Here is a 12,730-nt window from a genome sequence, read left to right on the forward strand (position 1 = left end):
ACAATCACAGTGGTTAGTTACATGGACATGTTCCCCTGCACATACAGCTGTAGTAACAAGAATGTAATTAGTGTGGGGCGGGCACAGGTATAATAGTGCAGTACAATCACGGTGGTTAGTTACACGGACAGGTTCCCCTGCACATGCAGCTGTAGTAAGAAGAATGTAATAAGTGTAGGGTGGGTACAGGTATAATAGTGCAGTACAATCACAGTGGTTAGTTACATGGACATGTTCCCCTGCACATGCAGCTGTAGTAAGAAGAATGTAATAAGTGTAGGGTGGGTACAGGTATAATAGTACAGTACAATCACAGTGGTTAGTTACATGGACAGGTTCCCCTGCACATACAGCTGTAGTAACAAGAATGTAATTAGTGTGGGGCGGGCACAGGTATAATAGTGCAGTACAATCACAGTGGTTAGTTACACGGACAGGTTCCCCTGCACATGCAGCTGTAGTAAGAAGAATGTAATAAGTGTAGGGTGGGTACAGGTATAATAGTGCAGTACAATCACAGTGGTTAGTTACATGGACAGGTTCCCCTGCACATGCAGCTGTAGTAAGAAGAATGTAATTAGTGTAGGGTGGGCACAGGTATAATAGTACAGTAAAATCACAGTGGTTAGTTACATGGACAGGTTCCCCTGCACATACAGCTGTAGTAACAAGAATGTAATTAGTGTGGGGCGGGCACAGGTATAATAGTGCAGTACAATCACAGTGGTTAGTTACACGGACAGGTTCCCCTGCACATGCAGCTGTAGTAAGAAGAATGTAATAATGGTAGGGCGGGCACAGGTATAATAGTACAGTACAATCACAGTGGTTAGTTACATGGACAGGTTCCCCTGCACATGCAGGTGTAGTAAGAAGAATGTAATTAGTGTGGGGCGGGCACAGGTATAATAGTACAGTACAATCACAGTGGTTAGTTACAAGGACAGGTTCCCCTGCACATACAGCTGTAGTAAGAAGAATGTAATAAGTGTAGGGTGGGCACAGGTATAATAGTACAGTACAATCACAGTGGTTAGTTACATGGACATGTTCCCCTGCACATGCAGCTGTAGTAAGAAGAATGTAATTAGTGTAGGGTGAGCACAGGTATAATAGTACAGTACAATCACAGTGGTTAGTTACATGGACAGGTTCCCCTGCACATACAGCTGTAGTAAGAAGAATGTAATTAGTGTAGGACGGGCACATGTATAATAGTACAGTACAATCACAGTGGTTAATTACACGGAGAGGTTTCCCTGCACATACAGATGTAGTAAGAAGAATGTAATAAGTGTAAGGAGGGCACAGGTATAATAGTACAGTACAATCACAGTGGTTAGTTACATGGACAGGTTCCCCTGTACATACAGCTGTAGTAAGAATAATGTAATAAGTGTAGGACGGGCACAGGTATAATAGTACAGTACAATCACAGTGGTTAATTACACGGAGAGATTTCCCTGCACATACAGCTGTAGTAAGAAGAATGTAATTAGTGTAGGGTGGGCACAGGCATAATAGTACAGTACAATCACAGTGGTTAGTTACATGGATAGGTTCCCCTGCACATGCAGCTATAGTAAGAAGAATGTAATTAGTGTGGGGCGGGCACAGATATAATAGTACAGCACAATCACAGTGGTTATTTACATGGACAGGTTCCCCTGCACATACAGCTGTAGTAAGAAAAATGTAATTAGTGTAGGGCGGGCACAGGCATAATAGTACAGTACAATCACAGTGGTTAGTTACATGGACAGGTTCCCCTGCACATGCAGCTGTAGCAAGAAGAATGTAAGTAGTGTAGGGTGGGTACAGGTATAATAGTACAGTACAATCACAGTGGTTAGTTACATGGATAGGTTCCCCTGCACATGCAGCTGTAGTAAGAAGAATGTAATTAGTGTGGGGCGGGCACAGGTATAATAGTACAGCACAATCACAGTGGTTAGTTACATGGACTGGTTCCCCTGCACATACAGCTGCAGTAAGAACAATGTAATTAGTGTAGGGTGGGCACAGGTATAATAGTACAGTACAATCACAGTGGTTAGTTACATGGACAGGTTCCTCTGCACATGGAGCTGTAGTAAGAAGAATGTAATTAGTGTGGGGCGGGCACAGGTATAATAGTACAGCACAATTACAGTGGTTAGTTACATGGACAGGTTCCCCTGCACATACAGCTGTAGTAAGAAGAATGTAATTAGTGTACGGTGGGCAGAGGTATAATAGTACAGTACAATCACAGTGGTTAGTTACATGGACAGGTTTCCCTGCACATGCAGCTGTAGTAAGAAGAATGTAATAAGTGTAGAGTGGGCACAGGTATAATAGTACAGTACAATCACAGTGGTTAGTTACATGGACAGGTTCCCCTGCACATGCAGCTGTAGTAAGAAGAATGTAATTAGTGTGGGGCGGGCACAGGTATAATAGTACAGCACAATCACAGTGGTTAGTTACATGGACAGGTTCCCCTGCACATGCAGCTGTAGTAAGAACAATGTAATTAGTGTAGGGCGGGCACAGGTATAATAGTACAGTACAATCACAGTGGTTAGTTACATGGACAGAATCCCCTGCACATACAGCTGTAGTAAGAAGAATGTAATAAGTGTAGGGTGGGCACAGGTATAATAGTACAGTTCAATCACAGTGGTTAGTTACATGGACAGGTTCCCCTGCACATGCAGCTGTAGTAAGAAGAATGTAATAAGTGTAGGGTGGGCACAGGTACAATAGTACAGTACAATCACAGTGGTTAGTTACATGGACATGTTCCCCTGCACATACAGCTGTAGTAAGAAGAATGTAATTAGTGTGGGGCGGGAACAGGTATAATAGTGCAGTACAATCACAGTGGTTAGTTACATGGACATGTTCCCCTGCACATACAGCTATAGTAACAAGAATGTAATTAGTGTGGGGCGGGCACAGGTATAATAGTGCAGTACAATCACAGTGGTTAGTTACACGGACAGGTTCCCCTGCACATGCAGCTGTAGTAAGAAGAATGTAATAAGTGTAGTGTGGGTACAGGTATAATAGTGCAGTACAATCACAGTGGTTAGTTACATGGACATGTTCCCCTGCACATGCAGCTGTAGTAAGAAGAATGTAATAAGTGTAGGGTGGGTACAGGTATAATAGTACAGTACAATCACAGTGGTTAGTTACATGGACAGGTTCCCCTGCACATACAGCTGTAGTAAGAAGAATGTAATTAGTGTAGGGTGGGCAGAGGTATAATAGTACAGTACAATCACAGTGGTTAGTTACATGGACAGGTTTCCCTGCACATGCAGCTGTAGTAAGAAGAATGTAATAAGTGTAGAGTGGGCACAGGTATAATAGTACAGTACAATCACAGTGGTTAGTTACATGGACAGGTTCCCCTGCACATGCAGCTGTAGTAAGAAGAATGTAATTAGTGTGGGGCGGGCACAGGTATAATAGTACAGCACAATCACAGTGGTTAGTTACATGGACAGGTTCCCCTGCACATGCAGCTGTAGTAAGAACAATGTAATTAGTGTAGGGCGGGCACAGGTATAATAGTACAGTACAATCACAGTGGTTAGTTACATGGACAGAATCCCCTGCACATACAGCTGTAGTAAGAAGAATGTAATAAGTGTAGGGTGGGCACAGGTATAATAGTACAGTTCAATCACAGTGGTTAGTTACATGGACAGGTTCCCCTGCACATGCAGCTGTAGTAAGAAGAATGTAATAAGTGTAGGGTGGGCACAGGTACAATAGTACAGTACAATCACAGTGGTTAGTTACATGGACATGTTCCCCTGCACATACAGCTGTAGTAAGAAGAATGTAATTAGTGTGGGGCGGGAACAGGTATAATAGTGCAGTACAATCACAGTGGTTAGTTACATGGACATGTTCCCCTGCACATACAGCTATAGTAACAAGAATGTAATTAGTGTGGGGCGGGCACAGGTATAATAGTGCAGTACAATCACAGTGGTTAGTTACACGGACAGGTTCCCCTGCACATGCAGCTGTAGTAAGAAGAATGTAATAAGTGTAGTGTGGGTACAGGTATAATAGTGCAGTACAATCACAGTGGTTAGTTACATGGACATGTTCCCCTGCACATGCAGCTGTAGTAAGAAGAATGTAATAAGTGTAGGGTGGGTACAGGTATAATAGTACAGTACAATCACAGTGGTTAGTTACATGGACAGGTTCCCCTGCACATACAGCTGTAGTAACAAGAATGTAATTAGTGTGGGGCGGGCACAGGTATAATAGTGCAGTACAATCACAGTGGTTAGTTACACGTACAGGTTCCCCTGCACATGCAGCTGTAGTAAGAAGAATGTAATAAGTGTAGGGTGGGTACAGGTATAATAGTGCTGTACAATCACAGTGGTTAGTTACATGGACATGTTCCCCTGCACATGCAGCTGTAGTAAGAAGAATGTAATTAGTGTAGGGTGGGCACAGGTATAATAGTACAGTACAATCACAGTGGTTAGTTACATGGACAGGTTCCCCTGCACATACAGCTGTAGTAAGAAGAATGTAATTAGTGTAGGGTGTGCACAGGTATAATAGTACAGTACAATCACAGTGGTTAATTACATGGAGAGGTTTCCCTGCACATACAGCTGTAGTAAGAAGAATGTAATAACTGTAGGGTGGGCACAGGTATAATAGTACAGTACAATCACAGTGGTTAGTTACATGGACAGGTTCCCCTGTACATACAGCTGTAGTAAGAATAATGTAATAAGTGTAGGACGGGCACAGGTATAATAGTACAGTACAATCACAGTGGTTAATTACACGGAGAGGTTTCCCTGCACATACAGCTGTAGTAAGAAGAATGTAATAAGTGTAGGGTGGGTACAGGTATAATAGTACAGTACAATCACAGTGGTTAGTTACATGGATAGGTTTCCCTGCACATGTAGCTGTAGTAAGAAGAATGTAATTAGTGTGGGGCGGGCACAGGTTTAATAGTACAGCACAATCACAGTGGTTAGTTACATGGACAGGTTCCCCTGCACATACAGCTGTAGTAAGAAGAATGTAATTAGTGTAGGGCGGGCACAGGTATAATAGTATAGTACAATCACAGTGGTTAGTTACATGGACAGGTTCCCCTGCACATGCAGCTGTAGCAAGAAGAATGTAAGTAGTGTAGGGTGGGTACAGGTATAATAGTACAGTACAATCACAGTGGTTAGTTACATGGATAGGTTCCCCTGCACATGCAGCTGTAGTAAGAAGAATGTAATTAGTGTGGGGCGGGCACAGGTATTATAGTACAGTACAATCACAGTGGTTAGTTACATGGACAGGTTCCCCTGCACATACAGCTGTAGTAACAAGAATGTAATTAGTGTGGGGCGGGCACAGGTATAATAGTGCAGTACAATCACAGTGGTTAGTTACACGGACAGGTTCCCCTGCACATGCAGCTGTTGTAAGAAGAATGTAATAAGTGTAGGGTGGGCACAGGTTTAATAGTACAGTACAATCACAGTGGTTAGTTACATGGACAGGTTCCCCTGCACATGCAGCTGTAGTAAGAAGAATGTAATTAGTGTGGGGCGGGCACAGGTATAATAGTACAGTACAATCACAGTGGTTAGTTACATGGACAGGTTTCCCTGCACATGCAGCTGTAGTAAGAAGAATGTAATTAGTGTAGGGTGGGCACAAGTATAATAGTACAGTACAGTCACAGTGGTTAGTTGCACTGACATGTTCCCCTGCACATGCAGCTGTAGTAAGAAGAATGTAATTAGTGTAGGGTGGGCACAGGTATAATAGTACAGTACAATCACAGTGGTTAGTTACATGGACAGGTTTCCCTGCACATGCAGCTGTAGTAAGAAGAATGTAATAAGTGTAGGGTGGGCACAGGTATAATAGTACAGTACAATCACAGTGGTTAGTTACAAGGACAGGTTCCCCTGCACATACAGCTGTAGTAAGAAGAATGTAATAAGTGTAGGGTGGGCACAGGTATAATAGTGCAGTACAATCACAGTGGTTAGTTACATGGACAGGTTTCCCTGCACATACAGCTTTAGTAAGAAGAATGTAATAAGTGTAGGGCGGGCACAGGTATAATAGTACAGTACAATCACAGTGGTTAGTTACATGGACAGGTTCCCCTGCACATGCAGCTGTAGTAAGAAGAATGTAATAAGTGTAGGCTGGGCACAGGTATAATAGTACAGTACAATCACAGTGGTTAGTTGCACGGACAGAATCCCCTGCACATACAGCTGTAGTAAGAAGAATGTAATAAGTGTAGGGTGGGCACAGGTATAATAGTACAGTACAATCACAGTGGTTAGTTACATGGACATGTTCCCCTGCACATACAGCTGTAGTAACAAGAATGTAATTAGTGTGGGGCGGGCACAGGTATAATAGTGCAGTACAATCACAGTGGTTAGTTACACGGACAGGTTCCCCTGCACATACAGCTGTAGTAAGAAGAATGTAATAAGTGTGGGGCGGGCACAGGTATAATAGTACAGTACAATCACAGTGGTTAGTTGCACGGACATGTTCCCCTGCACATGCAGCTGTAGTAAGAAGAATGTAATTAGTGTTGTGTGGGCACAGGTATAATAGTACAGTACAATCACAGTGGTTAGTTACAAGGACAGGTTCCCCTGCACATACAGCTGTAGTAAGAAGAATGTAATAAGTGTAGGGTGGGCACAGGTATAATAGTGCAGTACAATCACAGTGGTTCGTTACATGGACAGGTTTCCCTGCATATACAGCTGTAGTAAGAAGAATGTAATAAGTGTAGGGCGGGCACAGGTATAATAGTGCAGTACAATCACAGTGGTTAGTTACATGGACAGGTTCCCCTGCACATGCAGCTGTAGTAAGAAGAATGTAATAAGTGTAGGGTGGGCACAGGTATAATAGTACAGTACAATCACAGTGGTTAGTTACATGGACAGGTTCCCCTGCACATGCAGCTGTAGTAAGAAGAATGTAATAAGTGTAGGGTGGGCACAGGTATAATAGTACAGTACAATCACAGTGGTTAGTTACATGGACATGTTCCCCTGCACATACAGCTGTAGTAACAAGAATGTAATTAGTGTGGGGCGGGCACAGGTATAATAGTGCAGTACAATCACAGTGGTTAGTTACATGGACATGTTCCCCTGCACATACAGCTATAGTAACAAGAATGTAATTAGTGTGGGGCGGGCACAGGTATAATAGTGCAGTACAATCACAGTGGTTAGTTACACGGACAGGTTCCCCTGCACATGCAGCTGTAGTAAGAAGAATGTAATAAGTGTAGTGTGGGTACAGGTATAATAGTGCAGTACAATCACAGTGGTTAGTTACATGGACATGTTCCCCTGCACATGCAGCTGTAGTAAGAAGAATGTAATAAGTGTAGGGTGGGTACAGGTATAATAGTACAGTACAATCACAGTGGTTAGTTACATGGACAGGTTCCCCTGCACATACAGCTGTAGTAACAAGAATGTAATTAGTGTGGGGCGGGCACAGGTATAATAGTGCAGTACAATCACAGTGGTTAGTTACACGTACAGGTTCCCCTGCACATGCAGCTGTAGTAAGAAGAATGTAATAAGTGTAGGGTGGGTACAGGTATAATAGTGCTGTACAATCACAGTGGTTAGTTACATGGACATGTTCCCCTGCACATGCAGCTGTAGTAAGAAGAATGTAATTAGTGTAGGGTGGGCACAGGTATAATAGTACAGTACAATCACAGTGGTTAGTTACATGGACAGGTTCCCCTGCACATACAGCTGTAGTAAGAAGAATGTAATTAGTGTAGGGTGTGCACAGGTATAATAGTACAGTACAATCACAGTGGTTAATTACATGGAGAGGTTTCCCTGCACATACAGCTGTAGTAAGAAGAATGTAATAACTGTAGGGTGGGCACAGGTATAATAGTACAGTACAATCACAGTGGTTAGTTACATGGACAGGTTCCCCTGTACATACAGCTGTAGTAAGAATAATGTAATAAGTGTAGGACGGGCACAGGTATAATAGTACAGTACAATCACAGTGGTTAATTACACGGAGAGGTTTCCCTGCACATACAGCTGTAGTAAGAAGAATGTAATAAGTGTAGGGTGGGTACAGGTATAATAGTACAGTACAATCACAGTGGTTAGTTACATGGATAGGTTTCCCTGCACATGTAGCTGTAGTAAGAAGAATGTAATTAGTGTGGGGCGGGCACAGGTTTAATAGTACAGCACAATCACAGTGGTTAGTTACATGGACAGGTTCCCCTGCACATACAGCTGTAGTAAGAAGAATGTAATTAGTGTAGGGCGGGCACAGGTATAATAGTATAGTACAATCACAGTGGTTAGTTACATGGACAGGTTCCCCTGCACATGCAGCTGTAGCAAGAAGAATGTAAGTAGTGTAGGGTGGGTACAGGTATAATAGTACAGTACAATCACAGTGGTTAGTTACATGGATAGGTTCCCCTGCACATGCAGCTGTAGTAAGAAGAATGTAATTAGTGTGGGGCGGGCACAGGTATTATAGTACAGTACAATCACAGTGGTTAGTTACATGGACAGGTTCCCCTGCACATACAGCTGTAGTAACAAGAATGTAATTAGTGTGGGGCGGGCACAGGTATAATAGTGCAGTACAATCACAGTGGTTAGTTACACGGACAGGTTCCCCTGCACATGCAGCTGTTGTAAGAAGAATGTAATAAGTGTAGGGTGGGCACAGGTTTAATAGTACAGTACAATCACAGTGGTTAGTTACATGGACAGGTTCCCCTGCACATGCAGCTGTAGTAAGAAGAATGTAATTAGTGTGGGGCGGGCACAGGTATAATAGTACAGTACAATCACAGTGGTTAGTTACATGGACAGGTTTCCCTGCACATGCAGCTGTAGTAAGAAGAATGTAATTAGTGTAGGGTGGGCACAAGTATAATAGTACAGTACAGTCACAGTGGTTAGTTGCACTGACATGTTCCCCTGCACATGCAGCTGTAGTAAGAAGAATGTAATTAGTGTAGGGTGGGCACAGGTATAATAGTACAGTACAATCACAGTGGTTAGTTACATGGACAGGTTTCCCTGCACATGCAGCTGTAGTAAGAAGAATGTAATAAGTGTAGGGTGGGCACAGGTATAATAGTACAGTACAATCACAGTGGTTAGTTACAAGGACAGGTTCCCCTGCACATACAGCTGTAGTAAGAAGAATGTAATAAGTGTAGGGTGGGCACAGGTATAATAGTGCAGTACAATCACAGTGGTTAGTTACATGGACAGGTTTCCCTGCACATACAGCTTTAGTAAGAAGAATGTAATAAGTGTAGGGCGGGCACAGGTATAATAGTACAGTACAATCACAGTGGTTAGTTACATGGACAGGTTCCCCTGCACATGCAGCTGTAGTAAGAAGAATGTAATAAGTGTAGGCTGGGCACAGGTATAATAGTACAGTACAATCACAGTGGTTAGTTGCACGGACAGAATCCCCTGCACATACAGCTGTAGTAAGAAGAATGTAATAAGTGTAGGGTGGGCACAGGTATAATAGTACAGTACAATCACAGTGGTTAGTTACATGGACATGTTCCCCTGCACATACAGCTGTAGTAACAAGAATGTAATTAGTGTGGGGCGGGCACAGGTATAATAGTGCAGTACAATCACAGTGGTTAGTTACACGGACAGGTTCCCCTGCACATACAGCTGTAGTAAGAAGAATGTAATAAGTGTGGGGCGGGCACAGGTATAATAGTACAGTACAATCACAGTGGTTAGTTGCACGGACATGTTCCCCTGCACATGCAGCTGTAGTAAGAAGAATGTAATTAGTGTTGTGTGGGCACAGGTATAATAGTACAGTACAATCACAGTGGTTAGTTACAAGGACAGGTTCCCCTGCACATACAGCTGTAGTAAGAAGAATGTAATAAGTGTAGGGTGGGCACAGGTATAATAGTGCAGTACAATCACAGTGGTTCGTTACATGGACAGGTTTCCCTGCATATACAGCTGTAGTAAGAAGAATGTAATAAGTGTAGGGCGGGCACAGGTATAATAGTGCAGTACAATCACAGTGGTTAGTTACATGGACAGGTTCCCCTGCACATGCAGCTGTAGTAAGAAGAATGTAATAAGTGTAGGGTGGGCACAGGTATAATAGTACAGTACAATCACAGTGGTTAGTTACATGGACAGGTTCCCCTGCACATGCAGCTGTAGTAAGAAGAATGTAATAAGTGTAGGGTGGGCACAGGTATAATAGTACAGTACAATCACAGTGGTTAGTTACATGGACATGTTCCCCTGCACATACAGCTGTAGTAACAAGAATGTAATTAGTGTGGGGCGGGCACAGGTATAATAGTGCAGTACAATCACAGTGGTTAGTTACATGGACATGTTCCCCTGCACATACAGCTATAGTAACAAGAATGTAATTAGTGTGGGGCGGGCACAAGTATAATATTGCAGTACAATCACAGTGGTTAGTTACACGGACAGGTTCCCCTGCACATGCAGCTGTAGTAAGAAGAATGTAATAAGTGTAGGGTGGGTACAGTTATAATAGTGCAGTACAATCACAGTGGTTAGTTACATGGACATGTTCCCCTGCACATGCAGCTGAAGTAAGAAGAATGTAATAAGTGTAGGGTGGGTACAGGTATAATAGTACAGTATAATCACAGTGGTTAGTTACATGGACAGGTTCCCCTGCACATACAGCTGTAGTAACAAGAATGTAATTAGTGTTGGGCGGGCACAGGTATAATAGTGCAGTACAATCACAGTGGTTAGTTACACGTACAGGTTCCCCTGCACATGCAGCTGTAGTAAGAAGAATGTAATAAGTGTAGGATGGGCACAGGTATAATAGTACAGTACAATCATAGTGGTTAATTACACGGAGAGGTTTCCCTGCACATACAGCTGTAGTAAGAAGAATGTAAAAAGTGTAGGGTGGGTACAGGTATAATAGTACAGTACAATCACAGTGGTTAGTTACATGGATAGGTTCCCCTGCACATGCAGCTGTAGTAAGAAGAATGTAATTAGTGTGGGGCGGGCACAGGTATAATAGTACAGCACAATCACAGTGGTTAGTTACATGGACAGGTTCCCTTGCACATACAGCTGTAGTAAGAAGAATGTAATTAGTGTAGGGCGGGCACAGGTATAATAGTATAGTACAATCACAGTGGTTAGTTACATGGACAGGTTCCCCTGCACAAGCAGCAGTAGCAAGAAGAATGTAAGTAGTGTAGGGTGGGTACAGGTATAATAGTACAGTACAATCACAGTGGTTAGTTACATGGATAGGTTCCCCTGCACATGCAGCTGTAGTAAGAAGAATGTAATTAGTGTAGGGTGGGTACAGGTATAATAGTGCATTACAATCACAGTGGTTAGTTACATGGACATGTTCCCCTGCACATGCAGCTGTAGTAAGAAGAATGTAATAAGTGTAGGGTGGGTACAGGTATAATAGTACAGTACAATCACAGTGGTTAGTTACATGAACAGGTTCCCCTGCACATACAGCTGTACTAACAAGAATGTAATTAGTGTGGGGCGGGCACAGGTATAATAGTGCAGTACAATCACAGTGGTTAGTTACACAGACAGGTTCCCCTGCACATGCAGCTGTAGTAAGAAGAATGTAATAAGTGTAGGGTGGGTACAGGTATAATAGTGCAGTACAATCACAGTGGTTAGTTACATGGACATGTTCCCCTGCACATGCAGCTGTAGTAAGAAGAATGTAATAAGTGTAGGGTGGGTACAGGTATAATAGTGCAGTATAATCACAGTGGTTAGTTACATGGACAGGTTCCCCTGCACATACAGCTGTAGTAACAAGAATGTAATTAGTGTGGGGCGGGCACAGGTATAATAGTGCAGTACAATCACAGTGGTTAGTTACATGGACAGGTTCCCCTGTACATACAGCTGTAGTAAGAATAATGTAAAAAGTGTAGGGTGGGTACAGGTATAATAGTACAGTACAATCACAGTGGTTAGTTACATGGATAGGTTCCCCTGCACATGCAGCTGTAGTAAGAAGAATGTAATTAGTGTGGGGCGGGCACAGGTATAATAGTACAGCACAATCACAGTGGTTAGTTACATGGACAGGTTCCCCTGCACATACAGCTGTAGTAAGAAGAATGTAATAAGTGTAGGACGGGCACAGGTATAATAGTACAGTACAATCATAGTGGTTAATTACACGGAGAGGTTTCCCTGCACATACAGCTGTAGTAAGAAGAATGTAAAAAGTGTAGGGTGGGTACAGGTATAATAGTACAGTACAATCACAGTGGTTAGTTACATGGATAGGTTCCCCTGCACATGCAGCTGTAGTAAGAAGAATGTAATTAGTGTGGGGCGGGCACAGGTATAATAGTACAGCACAATCACAGTGGTTAGTTACATGGACAGGTTCCCCTGCACATACAGCTGTAGTAAGAAGAATGTAATTAGTGTAGGGTGGGCACAGGTATAATAGTATAGTACAATCACAGTGGTTATTTACATGGACAGGTTCCCCTGCACAAGCAGCAGTAGCAAGAAGAATGTAAGTAGTGTAGGGTGGGTACAGGTATAATAGTACAGTACAATCACAGTAGTTAGTTACATGGATAGGTTCCCCTGCACATGCAGCTGTAGTAAGAAGAATGTAATTAGTGTAGGGTGGG

This window comes from Taudactylus pleione, unplaced genomic scaffold, assembly GCF_031769625.1.
Source record: "Taudactylus pleione unplaced genomic scaffold, aTauple2 ptg000194l, whole genome shotgun sequence".
NCBI lineage: Eukaryota > Metazoa > Chordata > Amphibia > Anura > Myobatrachidae > Taudactylus > Taudactylus pleione.